Below are 22,778 nucleotides of genomic sequence, written 5' to 3' on the forward strand. Positions count from 1 at the left end.
CAAGTCACAGAAACATAGAAGATAGGAGCAGGAGGAGGCCATTTGGCAGATGCCTTCAAGCCTGCTCCGCCATTCATCACAATCATGGCTGATTGTTCAATTTAATCCTAATCCTGCCTTCTCTCCACAACCTTTGATCCCATTCGCCCTAAGTGCTATATCCAACTGCCTCTTGAATACATTCAATGTTTTGGCATCAACTACTTCCTGTGGTAATGAATTCCACGTGCTCACCACTCCTTAGGTGAAGAAATGTCTCCTCACCTTCGTCCCAAACGGTTTACCCCAAATCCTCAGACTGTCCATTTCAACAGGCAGATGATATGATGAGTCAACTCTTCATTGAAATGGCTACTCTGTCACAAGCTATGCCCGGGACCTGGGTTTGATTCTCGGCTTGTGTGGAGTTTGCACGTTCTCCCCATGTCTGCATGAGTTTCCTCCGTAGTCATGATGTGGGTATGCCGGCGTTGGACTGGCGTAAACACAGTAAAAAGTCTGACAACACCAGGTTTTAGTCCAACCTATTTATTTGATAATATACTCGCAAGCTTTCGAGGGGTTACCCTCTTCGTCAGGTGAATGGAGAGTTCACTCTCCATGGAGAGAACTCTCCATTCACCTGACGAAGAGGGTAACCCCTCGAAAGCTTGCGAGTATATTATCAAATAAATAGGTTGGACTAAAACCTGGTGTTGTCAGACTTCTTACTGAGTTTCCTCCCACAGTCCAAAGACCTGCAGGCTTGATGAGTTGGCCTCAGTCTACCCGAACAGGCGCTGAAGTGTGGCAACTAGGAGATTTTCACAGTAACTTTATTGCAGTGTTAAGGTAAGCCTACTTGTGACTAATAAATGAATAAATAAAGAATGTTCTTATTTTAATTTTACATTGCAGATAATTATATGTTCACTTTGTAAACTTATTTCCCTTTTAGCTTCCATTTTCTTATTCTTTAATAACTACTTCTGCAGATCTGATTAAATAACACAACAGTCACAGCAATACTTTGGTGCCATTTCAATCAAACAAGCTTGAAAAGAACCATTAACACCGAACTTGCCATGACATGGAATTGTTGAAGTGAACAGTGATGAAGGATTGATTGAGGGAGGAAGAGATTTTCTTTTCCCTGGGTGGGAGTAATCCATCTGTTTTCCAGGGAGAACTTACACTGAACTGACATTTGCACTTCCAGAATAGACTTTATTAAAAAAAAATTAAGATAACACTACTGCAACTTTACTAACCAGAAGCTAGATAAACACAAGGGGAAAACTGAATGATAAAAAGGTTAGATGAAGCAGAGGGAATGAGGGGGAAGGAGGCTTATGTGGAGCATAAATACTGCCAATAAATACCACCAGTTGGGCCATATGCCGTGTTTTGGTGCTGTTAATTTTATATAATTCAACGCTGTGCAGCCTGCATGACTGAAACGAATAGTGTCAATTTAGTTAACATGAATAGATCCCTTTTACAGCCTTTCAAGTTATTAAAAAATTGAGATAATTGTCTCTTTCCTTCTGCCAGATTTTCGCACACTAAATACACCATTCACAAATTGCATCGAGGCCTCTGCCAATCTCAATCTGTAAGCTGCTCATTAGAAAGTATATAAGAGCCACCTTGGGTAATTTACGGAACTGCTCCTTCCCTGTGGGAAGGCCCCTACACTTCCTCTGCTACAAGTCCCATAAGCTCAACAGTACGTCAGTTAAAAATAAGAACTACAATTTTGCAGCAATGCTGTAACATTTGTCTGAGATTGGGAGGGCAGGCAGCCAACAGTGCAGCACACAGCACTGCAACAAATCTTTCCAGCTGAATGCCGTCATCCAGTTTTCATGCAAGTCACAGAATCCTACACTGCAGAAGGAGGCCATTTGGCCCATTAAGTCTGCACCGAACACAATCCCATCCAGCCTCTATCCCCATAGCCACATACATTTAGCCTAGCTAGTCCCCCTAATACTAAGACAATTTAGAAGGGTCAATCCATCTAACCTGCACATCTTTGGACTACGGGAGGAAACTGGAGCACCTGGAGGGAACCCAAGGAGACACGGGGAGAATGTGCAAACTCCCCACAGACAGTGGCCCAAGCTGGGAATTGAACCCAGGTCCCTGGTGCTGTGAGGCAGCAGTGCAAACCACTGTGCCATCGTGCCACCCCAAGTCAAACACGGGACTGTTGCAATTGTTTCTTTTTTGGTAGCAAGTTTTCTTTCCAATTCCCCAAAAGCAGTTTATGCCCAGAGCTGTATTTTTTTTTGTTTTTATTTCAATTCAATCAAATCAAGTCCAATTCAGAGTCTCAACAACTTGAGACATTCCCGATCCAGGCTAGCAAGATAGGGCTCTCACCTCCTGCCTTGGGCTTGATCTACATGATCCAAGCTGATTGGAGTAGGTATACCTCCTCCTCCAAGGCTTGATCTCATTTGCATCTTATCCAAAAGGCCGAGATACCGTTTTTAAAAATTGCTTCAAATGAAGCTAAAATGTAACCTAACAACTTCAACCAAGCACAGCATGTCCATACTACACTTGATCTTAGCCAAAAGGCCAGGTGAAATCCAACAAAATTACTCCATGTTAAAATTAGCCAATTCGAAAGGTTGCAAGCTCCATTGCATAAAGCACAACACTTGCCAATCTCCCTTAAAAGAGCATTAATAAATTATGTGTTTGCTCATTGAAAATTAGTGAGCGTAGCACAACTTTCATTCATTAATAAGACGTCAACCATCCTCTACTATGTCTGATAGGCTTGCCTTCACAAAAGTCAACAAATTAAGTTTTCTCCAGAGAGAATATATGCAGTAACAGGTACAGTTTCAGCATTCGCACCTTCTGAGATAAGAGAAACTCCAAAATAATTTTATACAGAAACGTTGCAAGAAGTCATGGGAATATTCTATTCAATGTGCTAAGTGCAACAGAATGGGTCAGTGACTAAAGCATGAAATTCCTTGACCAAGTTAAAGGCAGCTTTCAGAGTGGAAAAGGATACAAAGTCACATGTTTAAAATGGGTCAGAAGAACAAAGCTCAGACTATCAAGACTGCCATTACTGCCAATGATTCCAAACAGCTCTCGTAAGCCTGGATACACCAGATATATGTCCACTGAGCTTCCTGTAGAAGGAAGGTAGGTACTATATGGATCCTTAATGAATTAGGTGATCAATCAAAAGAAGCAAATAAAATGGATAGCTAGGATGTCAATTCTCAAAGGATTGAAGAAATTATTCCAGTACTAAAAGCCAAACCATTACCATGCTTAGTAGGTAATTGTACGGCACATTACAGCAGTGAGGCATTTTAGCTAAAAAGGTCAATTCAATCCTCGCCATTTGTTGTTAGCCCAACTTAACAAACATGACTGTGGAGGGGTGAGAGAGCTAACCTTAATCAATGTCGCAATACTAATGGCTGATGTGGAGCTGCAAGAATTGGCTTGAGTCCTCCGGTGAAAAATAGGTGAAGAAAAGGTCTGTGCATCATATAATTCCTGTTGATTGTGCTTAACTGTGAATTCCGAGGTAGGGTCGCCAGTCATTAATTATCTTGCTGATGGTCATTATGCACACTTCCACATTGAAGAATGGGTGAGGTAGAGGAAGGGTATCTCCACCCCCTGAAATGTACCACACCTTGAGCCTGCAATCCATTATGGAGGGAGAAAGCTCTAGCTGGAATTTAGCTTGATTGACGAAGAATTTTAGCTTCCTGAGCATCCTCAAAACCTATCGACCCACTGCCTTTGCAGAACATTAGGAAGCTCAGCTGTGCCAATCATCTAAATCAAAAGAGATGGCTTTACAGGAGGAAGAAGATTGCCACTTGCGTACTCAGACAGCTGATCACTTGCTGTTAGGGAGAATTTTATACTGGAAGTTTATCCTCTTTATATTCTTCCATGACTCACTGAATTTAAACACAAACTTCCCACTAAGAGCAGGGTGAAGTACTAAGGTGAGCGAGTCCACTTGATATCTGCTTTGCCACTATGTTAAGTGTTGCTTTTATAAACAATATTAAAATTGACTCAGCTCGGAAGAACATAATGAAGGATCATCAACTGTCTGCCTCCAGAAATGTCTGATCTGTTGAATATTTTATTCCTTATATTTCAGATTTCCAGCATCTGCAGTACTTTGCTCTCAGAAAAATTTGCTGTTGCATCTCACATACCCGGCATGGGTGGGAACAAATTAAATATACATTTGCATGATCCAATTTAACAGAGCCAAGATAATTTTGTTTTCAATGTTGGGTTAAATTGGGGCCGAAAGAGAAGACAATGCAGCAAATTTGAAAATGAAGCTCTCACAAGTATAGTTTAACACTGCCAGTTATTTTAATCAAAGTGAAGCAATCCACCTGGAATCTGTATAGATAATAATCCCATTGTCACTCCTCATCCTTCATTCCTTCAAAGGCAGATACTGTGTTGAATTCTAAAAGAGAACATATAACCTTGACTTCTAACGGCAACAGAAGAGGAATACGTTGGCTCCACTCTCAAGTCAATCAATAAATGTTGTGGTGCAAAACATTTTTTGGGATTTTACCAATTTTTTTTGCAATCTTCTTGTCCCTCTAAGAAACTGGCTCTGGCTGGAGTAGTGTTCTACAGTTGCTGGCATTTTGCTAGTATCTCACTTGCATGTCTAGGTTTCTTGTAGACAGTTGCCAGAATTTTACCGCCTTGCCCACCCAAGGCTTGTAAGATCCCGCCCAAGGCCAACAGACAATGCCGTTCTGTGAGCCTGGCCTGCCCTGATTCTGGTCCAGACGTGCCGGTAAAACTCTGACCAATATGTCCATGTGTCTCAGTAAACAATTCAAAAGCGGAGGACCTCACTGCAAACCTAAATCTGTTCTCACTTAATAGATATATGGCGATTCTTTCCTCAACAGTCAATGTAACACAGTCAAGAGTATGTACATCTACCATTTTTTCCTCACCGTTGTTTAGGGATGCTATGAACAACTGTAACAGCCTAACTGCTCCGCTACCTTGGTACAGACTAGGAATCGGAGAAATACATTTGTGAAAATCAAATGCCTCTTTAAATACGTAAACACAAGCTGAATGTGGGTACATTACTGCAGAATCTGGGCATACAATCTCAAAAATTAAACAATAAGGTTTCACATTGAAACGGGTGGCACAACGGTTAGCACTGGTGCCTCACAGCTCCAGGGTCCTGGGTTTGATTCCCAGCTTGGATGACTATCTGTACAAAATCTGTATGTCCTCCCCTTGTCTGCATGGGTTTCCTCCGGGAGCTCCAGTTTCCTCCCACAGTCTGAAAGACATGCTGGTTAGGTGCATTGGCCATGCTAAATTCTCCCTCATGTACCTGAGCAGGCGCCGGAATGTGGCAACTAGGGGATGTTCACAGTAACTTCATTGCAGTCTTAGGGTAAGCCTACTTGTGACACTACTAAATAAACTTTAAATAAACTTTGAAATCAGAAAAGAAAGTACACATTTTAAATGCCTGGCACAGTGTATAAAAACGAATAGTTAAATTCAAAGGAAGAAGCCGATCTGGATTTCAGCTGCCATTCTTTCCAACAGAAAAAAACTGACAAAATTATTTCATCAGTGCTGTTAGTGATGAACTGCAATGTTTCCTTTCCCTGGAACGAAATGACAGTGCAGCCTAACCATTAAAAGACCAATAAAGACAGAAAAACCTCCTTCCACCAATTAGATTCTTGCAGATAGTTTTACAAGTGTGTCCACAATGAGTACTTTGTTCAGTGCTCACCAGGCAAGGCCACTCCCAACTTATTGAACTGTGATACAATTAAGAAAAATGCAACTCCCACAAAGGCATCTCAGAAACCCACAGGGACGACATGTAGGACACAGCTTGTTAACTCTCTCACAACTGAGTCCATTACTGCAGCATATAATAAATTTTAAATGTAATCGCTGGCCATGCGGACTTCAATGTCTTTTCCCTGCTGTTAAACTTCCAAGAGGCATTTGGTGAAGGAAGAAATCAGAAGTCAATCTTTACTTGGTTTAGATTAATTCGCAAAGTGAAACATTGCACGGGTATAACCCAACTCACCACCCCAGTGACAATCGATGTCTCTTTATATGTGTTCAGATCATTAAAGCCCTCCACCATTAGGCATCTTTTAAAAAAGTAACTTGCAAATTTCATTTCCTATTCTTGAAAGTGTTGACTTGTGTTAGAATTCACTGTTTGATGGGTTTTAAGACCATAAGACATAAGAGCAGAATTAGGTCACTTGGCCCATCGCATCTGCTCTGCCATTCAATCATAGCTGATACTTTTTCACCCCCATTCTCCTGCCTTTTCCCCATAATCCCTGATCCCCTTATTAATCAAGAACCTATCTATCTCTCTCTTAAAGGCACTCAAAGACCTGGCCTCCACAGCCTTCTGCAGCAAAGAGTTCCACAGGTTCACCGCTCTCTGGCTGAAGAAATTCCTCCTCATCTCTGTTTTTCCAACTAGTGAAAACATCCTCTCCATGTCCACTCTATCCAGGTCTTGCAGTATCCTGGAGGGGGTGGGGGACGGGGAGGGGGTGGGTGGGCAAGCCTAGAACTTAGATTTTTTAACATAAGGCTTAGTGCATAGTACAATGCATCAAGGACTCATCTGAGCAGGAACAACACAAGGGGAGTAAAGTGGGTATGGGGAACTGCAGACTGTGGACTGTGGAGTTCTGAATTTTGAATCCTGAGATACAACAATGTGCAATGTTTAAAGTATTTCCTCAGCTCTTTCACGGGCAAACCGTCAACATGGAACATTAAAAATAACTTTGTTATTGTTATTTCTTCAAAACCCATTTTGTGAATGGGAGGGGACTCAAAGGCATTTAATTCTACAAAAGAAAATGTATTTTGAGTTATTCATCACTAATTCATCAGTGTCAGCTTGTTGTGAGCTTAGAATCTGAACTAACTATAAAAAGGCATTAAGACTTGTACTTGCATAGTGTCCTTCACAACTCAAGGATGTCCCAAAGTGCTTTACAGTCAATGAACTACTTACAAAGTGCAGTCATGTTGTAATGTAGTCAAGATGCAACTGGTGCAGCTCCTTCCTCAGATAAGTGCAAGCCAAAACCTATTGCATAGCTGACTAGGTAATTACACCTAATTGCATTTCTTCAAATAAGACATCAAGTTTGATAGCAGATACCATAACCTTATGACGCTGGTGCTGAAGTAACTTCAGAGCACCCAATTCTTCACAAGACATTCCTGCATAAATTGAACTCAGCTGTGATGTATTGTCTGGCTGAAATGCCTGCCAATGTACACATGCACATTCTCTTCCGACACTATAGCTAAGAAAGCCCACCAACGCCTCTACTTTCTCAGAAGACTAAGGAAACTTGACATGTTGGCTACAACTGTCATCAAATTTTACAGCTGCACCGTGGAAAGCATTCTTTCTGGTTGTATCACAGCTTGGTATGGCTCCTGCTCTGCCCAAGGCCGAAAGAAATTACAAAAGGTCACGAATATAGCCCAATCCATCAGGCAAACCAGCCTCCCATTCATTGACTCTGTTTACACTTCCCGCTGCCTCGGCAAAGCAGCCAGCATAATTAAGGCCCCTTGCACCTCGGACATTCTCTCTTCCACCTTCTGTTGCGAAAAGGTCTGAGGTCACGTACCTATCGACTCAAGAACAGCTTCTTCCCTGCTGCCATTAGGCTTTCGAATGGACCCCTACCTTGCATTAAGTTGATCTTTCTCTACGTCCTAGGAATGGCTGTGCCTAGCCTTCTCCTTTCCTTCTCTATGAATGATATTTTTTGTCTGCATAGCTTGCAAGAAACAATACTTTTTACTGTATACCAATATGTGTGACAATAATAAATAATCAAATCAAAAAGTCATTTTGGGTGGAATTCTCCCATTTTGAGACCGTGGTGCAGGGAGTGCTTCTTGTAGTGGAGGCTGATGGGAAAACATGGCAAATCTTCCCGGCCCAACCTCATTAATTATGTACCCATGTGTTTTATTCCATATTCAGTGGCTGGCAGGCCTGGATGGCACCCACCATCACTGACCCACTATTCAAGAACGATGAACGATGAACAATGAAGATAGATCTCTGGAAGCACACTGAGACTGGAAGCTGGACCCCCTCCAGGGCATCTCATCTGGAAGGTTCACGGAATCACCGAATCCCTACAGTGCAGAAAGAGGCCATTTGGCCCATCAAGTCTGCACCAACTTGCCAAAATAGCATTGTGGAATCTGGGGTGGGGCTTTCACCTGCATTCCATTAATAGGATACGAATGAGGTTCACACTGTCCTTTGGTTGGGTTTCCTTCACAACATAATGGCCACCAGCGGAAGATTTCTGGGCATCCCACCCTATTCTGCCCCTACACCCACCAGTTAGCAGGAGCTTGGGAGAATTCCACCCATTTTAGCAGCAGCACAGGGCAGCCAACATACATGTGTGTGTGAGAGTGAGTGTGTGTGAGATTCAGAGAGAGTGAGAGTGTATGGGGCTGAGGATGAGTATGTGAGACAGCAAGTGAGTGCCTGAGTGTGAGAATGGGTATGTGTGAGGCTGAAAGAGAGAGTAAGGCTCAGCAAGAGTATATGAGATTGTAAATGTGAGACTGAGTGAGTGAGTGTGAGTGAGTGAGCGTGCGAGCAAGTGAGTGAGAGAGTAAGAGTGTGACAGAATGAATTTGCATGAGGCTGAGAGAGATCGAGTGAGTGAGCGAATGTGTGTGTGCATGTATGAAAGGAAACTGGGCAGAGGCAGAGAAAGTCTCTCATTTTTGGCCTCAAAAAGGATCATGGCCAAAATGCTGTATCATTATTCATGGTTGTTTGACATTATAAATGGAAACTAAAGAACAAAGAATAAGAAAAGAGTATAAGTAAAACTCCGCAGTCCCAGGCTTGCCCTTCCATTTCTGAAGCCAGGTATAAGCTTTAGTTATTTTTACATCATTTGATGGGCTTTTTAAATGCAACCTGACTGCAGAAAACTGGTTGGGTTGTGAAACTGTTGACTGTATTTTGAGGCAACCAAGTTTTGTTGGGTTTATTAATTGTCTGTATGTAAATCCCACTATAAATCTGGTCATCCATGGGGGAGAAAAAAATACATCGATCAAAACTGCAATCAGCTGCTGGGAGAAAATAACATTTCTTGGGCACAGAAATATTGTGGGAGGAATGTGACTTCAAGACTTCTTTAATTCTTTAATGGAATGTAGGATTCCAGTCTGTCCATTGTGCCATCTAGCGGTGGGACATTGTCATTACTAATGCTCATGGTGTGTGTGTGGAATGGGTTACATGTTACAAGAATGTAAACTTAGTTTGCTTTAGATGTGTAAATTCAGGAAACAGCTGCATATCCTTTAAATAATTTAAAATTGTTTGTAGAATATAGGTTATTTCTATAGTGGTACAATTTCTCCTTCCCCCAGCTCTCATTTCTCTCACCCCCATTCCTACATCACTTGGCATCATCACTATTTTAAGGACATCACTTTAGGGGTGAAAATGTGATGTGCGATATCAGTGGTGAACATACTTTTTCTAATGAAGCTGTTAACCTGTATACTTCTAAAATAAATAGATGATTAAAATAAATAGATGATTAGATGATAAATAGATGAAATAGATGATTAATAGATGATATATATTATTTCATGGCTGGCCAGCATTTATTGCCCATCTCTAATTGCCCTTGAGAAGGTGGTGGTGAGCTGCCTTCTTGAACCACTGTAGTTCATGTGATGTAGGTACACCCACAGCACTGTTAGGGAGTGAGTTCAAGGATTTTGACGCAGTAACAGTGATGGAACAGCAATATAGTTCCAAATCAGGGCGGTGTATGTGTCAGAGGGGAACTTGCAGGTGGTGTTCCCACACGTCTGCTGCCCTTGTTCTTCTAGATGGCAGTGGCCTTGGGTTTGGATGGTGCAACTGATGGAGCCTTTGGGAGTTGCTGCAGTGCATCTTGTAGATGACACATGCTACTGCCACTGTGCATTGGTGACGGAGGAAGTGAACATTTATGGTAGTGTATGGGTTGCCAATCATGTGGGCTGCTTCATCCTAGATGGTGCCAAGCTTATTGAGTGTACTGGAGTTGCACTCAACCAGGAAGGGGAGTGTATTCCATCACACTTCTGACTTGTACCTTGTAGCTGGTGGACTTTGGTAAATGGTATAAAAATTTTCCTCATATAGATTTGTTACTAAATCACACACTAAACATGCATGTCTTGGCAGATAAATAAAAGCAAAATGCTGGAAATCTGAAATAAAACCATGGGGCGGCACAGTGGTTAGCACTGCTGCTTCACAGCTCCAGGGATCTGGGTTTGATTCCCAGCTTGGGTCACTGTCTGTGTGGAGTTTGCACATTCTCCTTGTGTCTGCATGGGTTTTCTCTGGGTGCTCCGGTTTCCTCCCACAGTCCAAAGATGTGCAGGTTAGGTTGATGGGCCATGCTAAAAAAAATTGCCCCTTAGAGTCATGAGGTGTTTAGGTTAGAGGGATTTCAGGTAAACGTGTAGGGATATAGGGGTAGAGCCTGGGTGGGATTGTGGTAGGTGCAGAATCGATGGGTCAAATGGCCTCCTTCTGCACTGTGGGATTTCTATGATCTAAAAACAGAAACTGCTAGATAAACTCAGCAGGGCTGGCAGCACTCGTGGACAGAGAGACATAATTAAGGTACAACTCTATATGACCAATTTACAGAACATACAGTAGTTATTATATATATCTACATATATAGTATATGGAATATATGGTTCATCAATGGCATAGGAAGGAACATGATGCAGAGCCAGGGTCAGTGCAGTGATGGATCAAGTTGGATAAAAGTCTAGAGTGGAGTCAGCACCATACTCAAACACTCTACTGTAAATACATACATAATTATGAGTCGTTAATAAAGACTTGCTTTTATCATTATCAAGACTACAAAGCCTATTTCATGGTCTCCAAAGCAGGATTCATCAGCATACATTTCCCTGCTCTTGGTACCTATAAAGAATAAACATCCAGGAGGGCATTGGGGCAACAATTCAATCTGTTTTTTTGATGATGTTCAACGAACAATCAAAGTCTGTTGTGATGGCTTAGGATTCCATCGCAACAGTAGTTGAATCAGTTCCTTGCAAACTCATTACCGGCAGTTTACAATCTTACATATTATCCCAGTTTTAACACTAGCTGTACACATTCAAAACAATTGATTCAGCATCCAAGAGCTTCCCCCAACTTAATTGTACCGAAGCAAAAGTGAACATAAAAATAAACCTTGCGTGTTCGCTAATGCACAAAGCATTCAGGATGGAAGTAGAAGAGAGAAGGAAGTGTTATTCAAAATAACTGAACAGTAAGTGGAAACGTGATGTAAGAAAATTTTACAATTACACAGTTGACAGTGGCATGGTGGCACAACGGTTAGCACTGCAGCCTCACAACTCCAGGGACCCAAGTTCGATTCCCGGCTTAGGTCACTGTCTGTATGGAGTTTACATTGTTCTCCCTGTGTCTGTGTGGGTTTCCTCTGGGTGCTCCAGTTTCCTCCCACAATCTGAAAGACATGCTCGTTAGGTGCATTGACCCGAACCGGCACCAGAATGCGGCGACTAGGGGAAATTTCACAGTAATTTCATTGCAGTATTAATGTAAGCTTTACTTGTGACAAATAAATAAACTTTAAACTTTTTAGTTCAGCACCACCTGAAAAAAGGAAAAAAATCTGACTAAGGTTTTACATTTAAAACCTTAACCTGTTTTTCTCTCTTTACGGATCCTCTGTGAATCTCCAGTACTTATACTTTAATCATAATTCAAATTGGCCCTCAATGCAATGATAATTTCTAACAATCAGTCATAAGCTATCCGAAATGTCACCTGAAGAACTGATTATTTAACCACATTAAATATTTAACTTTAGTGAAACAAACATATACATGGATCAAAAATGGACACACTTACCTGTTGTAAAATGTTCGAAATATTCTTTCAAAACATGTTATGCTATCAATTTTACATCAAAAAGTGATCCAGTGTACTTTGACATTGTTAAAGCATATTCCATTTCTACACCATTCCCTGTAGTGAATCTGTTTGCAAGCTATCTTATTGGATTCTCCTTTCAAAGCACAAGTTGAAGAACTTGCATTTCTGAGTTGCAACTACTGTAAAGTCACAAATATCAGATATCAACGGACACATTCTGACAACAATGTCAATCAGTGAGATATTCATTCCCTTACAACAAAGCAATTTTATAAGACACTTACTGAAACTTCACCATCAACTGACAGTTACATTAGCATTGGCAAACTGTTGGGATTTTCTAAGAAGTGCATTGCACATACTTTCAATGGGAGAAGGACGTCAAATGTCTAAAATTCACTAAACTTTTTAAAAAGCGCAATAAGAAAATAGTAAGGCAAACCGCTAGATTCCTCCAGAAAGAAATTGCAACCAAGAAGTAAATCTGTTGAGATCAGTCATATCTGGCTGAGAAATTACGCAAAAAAGAAAAACAGAATTGGGGGAGACGAGGAAGCAGAGAGCAAATAAAGTTGTTTATGATATCAAAGATACTGTAAGTCATCACTGTGAGACTATCTCATAAAGGCCAACAAAAGCGCACAATGGCAGTGCTGGTTATCATCAATTTCTGACAGACTTTCTGATCAGGGGTCAACGGCCAATTTGGTTTTTCCTTAACATCCAAAATAGTTTGGCGGGAGGCCAGGTGAAACTCTTACGAGATAAATCATCAAAATACTCACCCAAGACAATGGTGGCTTTGCCTCTATTTATCCATGATTCAATTTCATAAAAATTTTATCAAACCACTAGATCACCCCAAACATACACTCCTTTATGCATACACACCGAAGAAGGATTGTCACCACACTGTTAAAATGGTTTTATAAAAAGTTGGTTTTTATACTTATATATACATAAAAGGTGGGATTTTCTGGCCCGGCTTGCCCAAAAAAAAATCGGAAAATCCCACCCGAGGTCAACGGATATTTGCATGGTCCCTACACCCGCCTCCCCCCCACTACAATTTCTGATGGGAAAATTCCGCTCTTTCTCTCTTTTATGCTCACAGAATCGCAGCATTTCATGCTTTTATTTCAGAGCTCCAGGATTCACAGTGATTTTTTAATCACACATTTGGAGCGTAAACAGTACAATGCACTGATACCCTATCACACTGAACCATAGGATGCTATAGCATAAATGTGCATGTTTGCATATCAGGTGGCGAATTTAAATAAGGCAATGGTGAAAGAAGGGGAAGTGAAAAAGAGACATCAAGAGAGCCACTGGAAACTTCCACAGCTGAAGGCAAAGGAGAAAAGGGGACCAGGAGACATCATCACCTTTATAACGTTGGCAATTTCAGATGAGGTCTTGATTTCCCCTACATGCAATGCTAATTAGTTTAGAGCTAAAAATAGAATCTATTCCAATCAAGTAATTATTTTAATTTGTTTCCCCTGCACATAGGTAACAATTAGTCACTGATATTGGAAAATCTGCTGTGACATTCTTCTTGAACTTGTACATTTGCAGCAATGATTAAATCAGTAGCACAGAAATGTTTTTGGTTCCTTTCAATCACAGAGCCATAACATGGGGGCAGTGTGGGGGGGGAGGAGAGTTGGACATCAGGAAGAGGGTACCAAACTCTTAGTCTCCACTGCATAAATATAAACCATTTTGAAACATGCACTGCATGATGTGCATTTTTTCAGTATTTTCCTACTCAAGGGGTTAAGTTATGCAGAAATTCAAGGAGACAAATATTTTTCACCTCCTTATTTTGTCAACTTTCTATGCTCATTGTCTACTGAAGGTGTTCACCTTATTTGATTCCAATATCAATACATTCAAATCCTTTCACAGCCTAGTTCTTCTCTATCTCAATGACCTCTTTCACCCACATGACCCTGGACAGTCTTTGGTCCTCCAACACTAGCCTGCCTCTTGCTCCCCGTTTTACAATAAGCTGCTGCTTTAGCAGCAGGGGAGACGGTGGCGTAATACTAATGTCACTAGTCTGGTAATCCAGAGGCCAGGTTAATGCTCTGGGGACACGGATTCAAATCCCATCATGGCAGCTGGTGGATTTTAAATTCAATTAGTAAAATCTGGAATTAACTATGAAACTATCATTGACTGTTGTAAAAACCCATCTGCTTCACTGGTAACCTTTAGGGAAGGAAATCTGCCATCCTTACCTGGTCTGGGACAGCAATGTCCTCTGAAATGGCCTAGCAAGCACTGTTCAAGGCAACTAGGGATGGGCAACCAATGGCAGCCTTACCAGCAATGCCTATATCCCACAAAGGAATAAAAAAATCTTGCCCTCTGGAATCACCCTCCACATCATGTCTTTGACTGTGCTTTCACTCCCATTAACCATTTGACACTGTCACTACCTGTAACATGGCCTGACATGCCTTCTCTGTGCGTGAGGAACACTGTAGAAATTAGCCCCATAGCACCCTTTTCCCAAGCTATCTTTTTGTGCCTAGCTTAAGTATTTATTCTTATTGAGCGGACCCACATTGAGCATCAGGAGGCTACTCAGGTTTGGCAAACATCAGCCTAAAGATGTTGAGGTCAACTGAAGTACCCTAATTTCTGGCACACTGAGATATAGAAGCTATTTAATCATGACCTAGGCTATCATAAAGTTACTTCAATCAATGTAATCAACTTATATTTGCAAAATATTTTGGTAAGCTTTACTGAGGTAGTACAGTATTAGTTTGATATCAACACAACAGAATTTGCATTTTTACAGCACTCATCAGGTGCACAGATATGCCTTACAGCTGTGGATAAAGAGCCGTTGGCAAGCAGACAAAAGAACAAAAATAAAAAGGGCATGGGTGGTGGCGAAAGCATGGTCATAAAGAGAGTGCTTACAAGGTTTAGAAAGCCATGTGGGGGAGTGACAGGGATGATGAGGTGCAAATTGTGGGTGGCACGGTGGTTAGCACTGCTGCCTCACAATTCCAGGGACCTGGGTTTGATTCCTGACTTGGGTCACTGTCTGTGTGGAGTTTGCACATTCTCCCAGTGTTTGCATGGGTTTCCTCCGGGTGCTTCGGTTTCCTCCCACTGTCCAAAGGTGTGCGGGTTAAGTTGTTTGGACACGCTAAGTTAACCCTTAGTGTCCTAGGATATAATAGGTTAGAGGGATTAACAGGGTAACTAAGCGGGGATAGGGCCTGGGTGGGATTGCTGTCGGTGCAGACTCAGTGGACCAAATGGCCTCCTTCTGCACTGTAGGGTTTATATGATTCCTATGAAATAGGGATGTAGGGGTACAGATGTTGGTAGAGGTTAATGCCAGAGTGTGTACTGCTGTGGCTAAGTCACAGTTTGTGCAGGTGGGAGAGCAAGCACGAGGAACACTGGACAAATCAATGATACAGATTCCAGAGATCTGACCGTACTCTAATACAATTTGATTTTTGGTTGATAATTCTTTTAATTCACCATTATATATAATGATGAATTAACTATATATAGATAAACTATTTATACTTTTTTTGTTTTTAAATGCATGGACTTGTAAGTGAGCATCTATTCTGCTGTCCCTTTGGCCAATATCCTGAAACCGGTGAGTCATTAGCAAATGTACATCTGTGTAACAAGCTCTCACACAATTTGACAGCTTTGATGGATGTCAGCTTCTCAAAGACTCCACCCCACCATCTCCAGATATTTTTCACCCTCCCCAGGGAAATTCAATTAAGAGTGTCTGTTCCCACCCATCAGTCAATGATTGACACCATCAGGATTCTATCCACAGCTCATTGACAGGGGATGTGTCTGGGTTTGCGAGTTAGCAAGGGAATTATAGCCTGCTGGTCTGAAGATGCTAATTTTCCTTCTTCACGGATTGGAATTTGCAGGCTAGAAAAACATTGCCACAGCATGTCTGTTATCCGGCCCAAAAGAAAATTAAAAAGCCTGCTCAAGCGATGCCGTCTTCATTGATGATTGTTTTATATAAACACAAACTGTTCACTCTAATTTGAGCATAAAGTTGACCAAATTGTTAAAGGCATAAGACTACTTTCAAAATGCAACACCTGGCTGCCTTCTTTAACTGAACACCCAGCTTCTTCAGACCCTGTCACAAATGTTACTCCTTTGCAATCCACCTCCTGTCTATACACTTGGGATAAAATCCTGGCATTCTGCTTTATCTTGAGTTCAAACCCTATCCATCAACAAACCAGCTCTCTCTGCCTGTGTTACATTCTTCACCTCTGGCCCTTCGTTCACTGAAACCCCTTCCCACCCTGTTGTCACCTCTACACTCAGTTACTGCAGTGCCCTCCTTGCTAACCTCCTGTTCTCTGCCATTCATAAACTCCACCTTGTCCTCAACCTCGACATCCACGTCCTGACATACACAATGCATTTCCTGTCAATCAACCCCTTTCACCCTTATTGACCTATAACGACTTTCTTTCACCCAAAGTATTACATTTAAACCTCTCACCCTTGTCTTCAAATTCCTCCAAGCGAAAGTCCAGCCTTAAATGTTCCCCAGCACCTTTGATCTAACTCTGGCCTTTTATGCACTCCCTCTTCCTTTGCTCATCACTTGGTCTCTGCTTTCAGACTCCTCAGTCCCACTCTCTAAAAGCCTTCACCTCTACACTTCTCTCTCCTTCATAAAACTCTTTCAAAAAATACTTTATCAATCAGGCTTTCAGTTACCCCACTTTATCTTTCCTACCATGTTTCAGCATCTGTTATTCCAACTATCTCCTTTAGAATGTTTTTACCATGTTGCTACTGCTTTGGTTCCGTACCGGCCACAGTGTAATATCAAATTACCAGAGATCTTTTTGAACAGTTTTAACCTCTCACCAGTTTTTTTAAAATCCCCAATTCTCTGTCGAGGCAGTTGTTTCCTTCCTGCGTTATCATGTTCTTGAGTGGCCACAATTCATGTGTGTAACTTTTCAAAATGTGTCAGTGGACTGTTCAGCCATTCCTGGGGTTTCGGAGTGGAGCCTAATTCTACTCACACCTGAAATTTGTGCACTCCCAGCAGAGGTCCCCAGATATTAACCAGAGGTGGAAAGGACTGGGTGGTGTTTCCTCAAGATGTGGAGATGCTGGCGTTGGACTGGGGTAAATACAGTAAGAAGTCTCACAACACCAGTTTAAAGTCCACAGGTTTATTTGGCAGCAAAAGCCACTGGCTTTTGGAGTGCTTGCTGCCCCCTTGTCAGGTGAGTGGATGTTGACTCCCACTCACCTGACGAAGGGGCAGTGAGCGCTCCAAAATCTAGTGGCTTTTGCTAAGAAATGAACCTCTGGACTTTAAGCTGGTGTTGTGAGACTTCTTACTGGTTTTTCTCAACTCAAGGGTGCCAAAGGCACTGAGGTACCTCAACATCCACCCCAGTTTAGGTCAGCACAAACAAAAATTTCAATTTAATCCTTTCCTGGCTTCTATTGCTGCGCTTATCACTGATACATTCATCTCAAATTTCACTTTTAGCATTAACAGGAGTGGGCATTAAAACTTAAGTAGCTTTTGAACATTTCTAACCAGGTTTTAAGTGTACACATAAACAATAAACTTTGTTTTCCCTTATCATAGAACTGACAGTATAATTTGTATTGCCTCTTCGGCATGTCCACTATGACTGTCCCCAATTTTTACAGATGGGCCACAGAAAGCATCCTTTCCAGATGTATCACAGCTTGGTTTAGCTCCTGCTCTGACCAAGACTGCAAAAAGCAAGAAGGGTTATGAACGTAGCCCTGTATATCATGCAAATCAGCCTTCTGACCATTGACTCCGCCTATACTTCCACAGCTTGGAAAAGCAGACAGCATAATCAAGGACCCCACGCACCCAGGACATTCTTTCTTCCACCTTCTTCTGTTAGGATAAAGATACAAAAGTCTGAGAACATATGCCAACCGACTCAAAAACAGCTTCTTCCATGCTGTTATCATAGAGTCAAAGAGGTTTACAGTATGGGAACAGGCCCTTCGGCTCAACTTGTCCATCAGCCCTTTTTTTCAAAGCCCCTAAGCTAATCCCAATTGCCCGCATTTGGCCCATATCCCTCTATGCCCGTCGTACCCATATAACTATCTAAACCTTCTTAAAAGACAAAATTGTACCCGGCTCTATTACTGCCTCTGGCAGCTTGTTCCAGACACTCACCACCCTCTGTGTGAAAAAATTGCCCCTATGGACACTTCTGTATCTCTCCCCTCTCACCTTAAACCTATGCTCTCTAGTTTTAGACTCCCCTACTTTTGGGAAAAGACATTAACTATTTAGCTGATCTGTGCCCCTCATTATTTTATAGACCTCTATAAGATCACCCCTCAACCTCCTATGCTCCAGAGAAAAAAGACCCAGTTTATCCAGCCTCTCCTTATAACTCAATCCATCAAGTCCTGGTAGCATCCTAGTAAATCTTTTCTGCACTCTTCCTAGTTTAATAATATCCTTTTTATAATAGGGTGACCAGAATTGCACACAGTGCTCCAAATGTGGCCTTACCAGTGTCTTGTACAACTTCAACAAGACATTTCAACTCCTGTATTCAATGTTCTGACCGATAAAACTAAGCATGCCAAATGCGTTCTTCACCACTCTGTCCACCTGTGACTCCAATTTCAAGGAGCTATGAACATCTATCCCTAGATCTCTTTGTTCTGTAACTCTCCCCAACGTCCTACCATTAACTGAGTAAGTCCTGCCCTGGTTCAATCTACCAAAATGCATCACCTTGCATTAGTCTAAATTAAACTCCATCTGCTATTTGTCAGCCCACTAGCCCAATTGATCAAGATCCAGTTGCAATTGGAGATAACTTTCTTCAATATCCACTATGCTACCAATCTTACTGTCATCAAACTTTTGAATGGACCTATCATATATTAAGCTGATCTTTCTCTTCACCCTATCTGTAACTGTAACAATACATTCTGCAGCCTCTCTTTTCCTTCTCCTCTATGTACTCTATGAACCATATGCTTTGTCTTTATAGTGCGCAAGAAACAATATTCACTGTATCCCAATACATGTGGGCAGCACAGTAGCACAGTGGTTAGCACTGCTGCTTCACAGCTCCAGGAACCCGGGTTTGATTCCTGCCTGTGTGGAGTCTGTACATTCTCCCCGTGTCTGCATGGGTTTCCTCCGGGTGCTCCAGTTTCCTCCCACAGTCCAAAATGTGCGGGGTTAGGTTGATTGGCCATGCTAAATTGACACTTAGTGTCCTGGGATGCGTAGGTTAGAGGGATTAGTGGGTAAATATGTAGGGATATGAAGATAGGGCCTGGGTGAGATTGTGGTGGGTGCAAACTCGATGGTCCGAATGGCCACTTTCTGCACTGTGGGGTTTCTATGATTCTATGTGACAATAATAAATTGAATCAAATCTTAGCAGGTACCAGTTTCAAATCAGTACTTACAATGTAACAACATGCCAAAAGTAAACCTAGCATAATCAAATGGGTCCCATGCAATATTTTTAGTTTGGAATGACACAAAATGCAGTGGGGGGGGTGGTAAATGTTATGTCAGTGGGGCTTTACCGTCCTGCCAAAGTCAATGCGGCTTTTGAACGACTCACTGCATTTTACAACGCCGCCCCCTGCTGCGATGGGGACCATAAAATTCTGCCCGGGGATGTAATGCCAAACTATGAGAAATAATCCAGCAACTGCCAAAAGCTGTTTGTGCTGTTGTCAGGAGTGACTCTTGCCAGGGCATAGGTATGAAACTTGGAAAAACAAAATGATTCTAAAACTCTCTTCAGTAACTCTCAAAATGCAGAAAAGCTGCCAGCTGTATGTAGCTGGGCAGAGAGAGAGAGGCTTAGCAGACATGCTTAAAAAAGCTACATCTCATTTGCACTGAAACCTAATTCTTCTTTCTACAAATATAAAATAGCAGCTGTAATGCAGAGATTTCCTAGAATTTTGTACAAGTTTATCAGATTCATTATGGAATTCACCTTAAGGCACCAGAACTGCTCGCACATGCAAAGCATTATGTCATGCTTGCATATAAATATAGCCATCAGCAGTCATCTATCTTTAGATTAATAAACATCATTTTTGAACAAAACCTTAGTTGATTCAATAGGCTGGCAGCTTCTTCCACTTCTCCACTCTGCACCAAATAGAACAGCTACGTTTTTTTATTCATTCGTTGGACATGAGCGTCGCTGTCTGGCCAACATTTATTGTCCAATCCTACTTTCAGAGGGCAGTTGAGAGTTAGCCACGTCACTGTGGCTCTGGAGTCACATGTAGGCCAGACTGGGTAAGGACAGCAGATTTATTTCCCTAAAGGACATTAGTGAACCAGATGGATTTTTCTGACAATTGACAATGGTTTCATGGTCATCAGTAGATTCTCAATTCCAGATTTTGATTTCAAATTCCACCATCTGCTATGGCGGGATTCGAACCCAAGTCCCCAGAACATTAGCTGAGTTTCTGGATTAATAGTCTAGTAATAAAACGGCTAGGCCATTACCTCAATGCAACAATTTCTGTGCTTTAAGAAATCACCTGCAGTAATTGTGATTTTCAAAAAAAAAAGGGGCAAAGAGCACCTGAGATGAGACAAGCAGTAATGCTCTTATACAAAGGGCAGTTATACTCACTGACATTTTATCAGGAGCCATAATCTCAATCAATGCTGTGCTTGAGGGGCCACCTTCTGGAATGCTGTTACACATTACACTGCAGCCAGAACACTACCACCTTGCCCGCCACGGTATCAGCGCGGGCGAGGGTCTAATAATGGAAATCTCTGTTAACCTTTGGGGGGTGGGGGGGCACCAAGGCTGTAAAATCCTACCTAATGAATGTGTATGTGAGACTCCCCATGTAGTGCACACCTGATTTCAAATGTGCCACTCTGGTCAACTCATTTTAACCATGTACACAAAATGAAAAGATGGCCAGGACATTTGCACTGTACTATTTGCAATTATCAGATACACTTCAATCACCCCAATGGCAATTCGAACAAAAACAATATAAACAGTCTTGCAACCATTCCACGTCCATCATGTTTTAGGCATCATACTTAAAATTTAGCACATGTAAATAAGGAAAGGCGGTCATCTCATGTCAGTTTATTCTGACTTGGGGATGGAAATTCATGTAAAAAGTCTCACAACACCAGGTTAAAGTCCAACAGGTTTATTTGGTAGCAAAATCCACTAGCTTTCAGGGTGCTGCCCCTTCGTCAGGTGAATGGGAGTTCTGTTCACTTCTGACAATTGTCTGTACCTTTAAGACTTGATTACTTGTAAAGACTCGCATTCCAACCATTATTTTGTAAATTGAGTTTGTGTCTTTATATGCCCTGTTTGTGAATAAAACTCCCACTCACCTGACAAAGGGGCAGTGCTCCAAAAGCTAGTGGATTTTGCTACCAAATAAACCTGCTGGACTTTAACCTGGTGTTGTGGGACTTCTTACTGTGTTTACCCCAGTCCAACACCGGCATCTCCACATGATGGAAATTTATGAACAGCTGTCAACCTAGAGAAGTGTCTATTTACAGCAATGAGGTGGTATGGTTTTAAATAGAACTGTGAAGGTAAACAGAGATCACCTTAGCAGCATTGTGCGTGTTACATGGCAGTCATATTCTTGCTTCTGTAAAATAGCCTATTCTCCACTGCTTGAAGATGTTCATATTGCTTCTTCAATAACAGAAAAGGCAGATACTCAATTCCTGTCTAATATGAACTACATTCTGGTGAAGTTCCTTAACTGCTGCCACCCAGCCAGAGGACAACAATGCGGAAGAGGAAGAGAAAGAGGAGGAGAAGAAGGAGCAAGAAAAAGAGAGCAAGAATAATTGCAAAAATTTGCATTTATAAAATGAAGTTTATTTATTAATCACAAGTAAGGCTTACATTAACACTGCAATGAAGTTATTTATATAACAACCTTTAACATAAAACAGTCCCAAGGCAGCTTACAAATAGTTGTAAGAAAAGGGGACACTAAGCCGAGAAATGAGATAGAAAGGATAGCCAAAATCATAGAATCCTACAGTGTAGAAGGAGACCATTTGTCTTATTGAGTCTGCACTGACCACAATCCCACCCAGACTCTATCCCCACAACCCCATGCATTTACCCTCGCTAGTCCCCCTGACAATTTAGTATGGCCAACACGCCTAACCCACACATCTTTGGAGTGTGGGAGGAAACCGGAGCATCCGGAGGAAACCCACGCAGACTCCACACAGACAGTGACCCAAGCCAGGAATCAAACCCGGGTCCCCGGCACTGTGATGCAGCAGTGCTAACCACTGTGCCAACGTGCTGCCCCCATCTGGGTCAAAAAGATGATTTCTTGAGGAAGTTTTTAAAAAGTGGTCGAGAAATTCGGGGAAAAAATTGTAGAGGTTAGGACCAAAACAACTGAAAGCTCTGATACTAATGGCGCAGCACAGGGGGATGGATGTACAGAAGGCTGGTGAGAGGACAAAGCATGCTGGATGAAATATAGGGTGGACATGGTGGCAGATTGGATGGGGAAAAAGGGTATGGAGCGATTTACATGAGCACAAGAATTTTGAATCTAATGCAATTGATATCTGATATTTTGGAATTTTTTTTGCAGGTTATCTGTAACAGTCCCTTATGTGAGTTGAAGTTGAACGTTACTGCATGGCGATGGTAAAAACATT

The 22,778-nt window shown here is 41.8% G+C and overlaps 1 protein-coding gene across 1 annotated transcript in view; it reads right to left on the reverse strand.

The window, feature by feature from the left end:
* Positions 1–22,778, reverse strand: part of scaper (S-phase cyclin A-associated protein in the ER) — a 359,135-nt gene that overhangs the window by 142,854 nt on the left and 193,503 nt on the right. The window lies entirely within an intron of this gene.

The sequence above is a fragment of the Carcharhinus amblyrhynchos genome, chromosome 32, assembly GCF_965287045.1.
Source record: "Carcharhinus amblyrhynchos chromosome 32, sCarAmb.v2.hapA, whole genome shotgun sequence".
Classification (NCBI taxonomy): domain Eukaryota; kingdom Metazoa; phylum Chordata; class Chondrichthyes; order Carcharhiniformes; family Carcharhinidae; genus Carcharhinus; species Carcharhinus amblyrhynchos.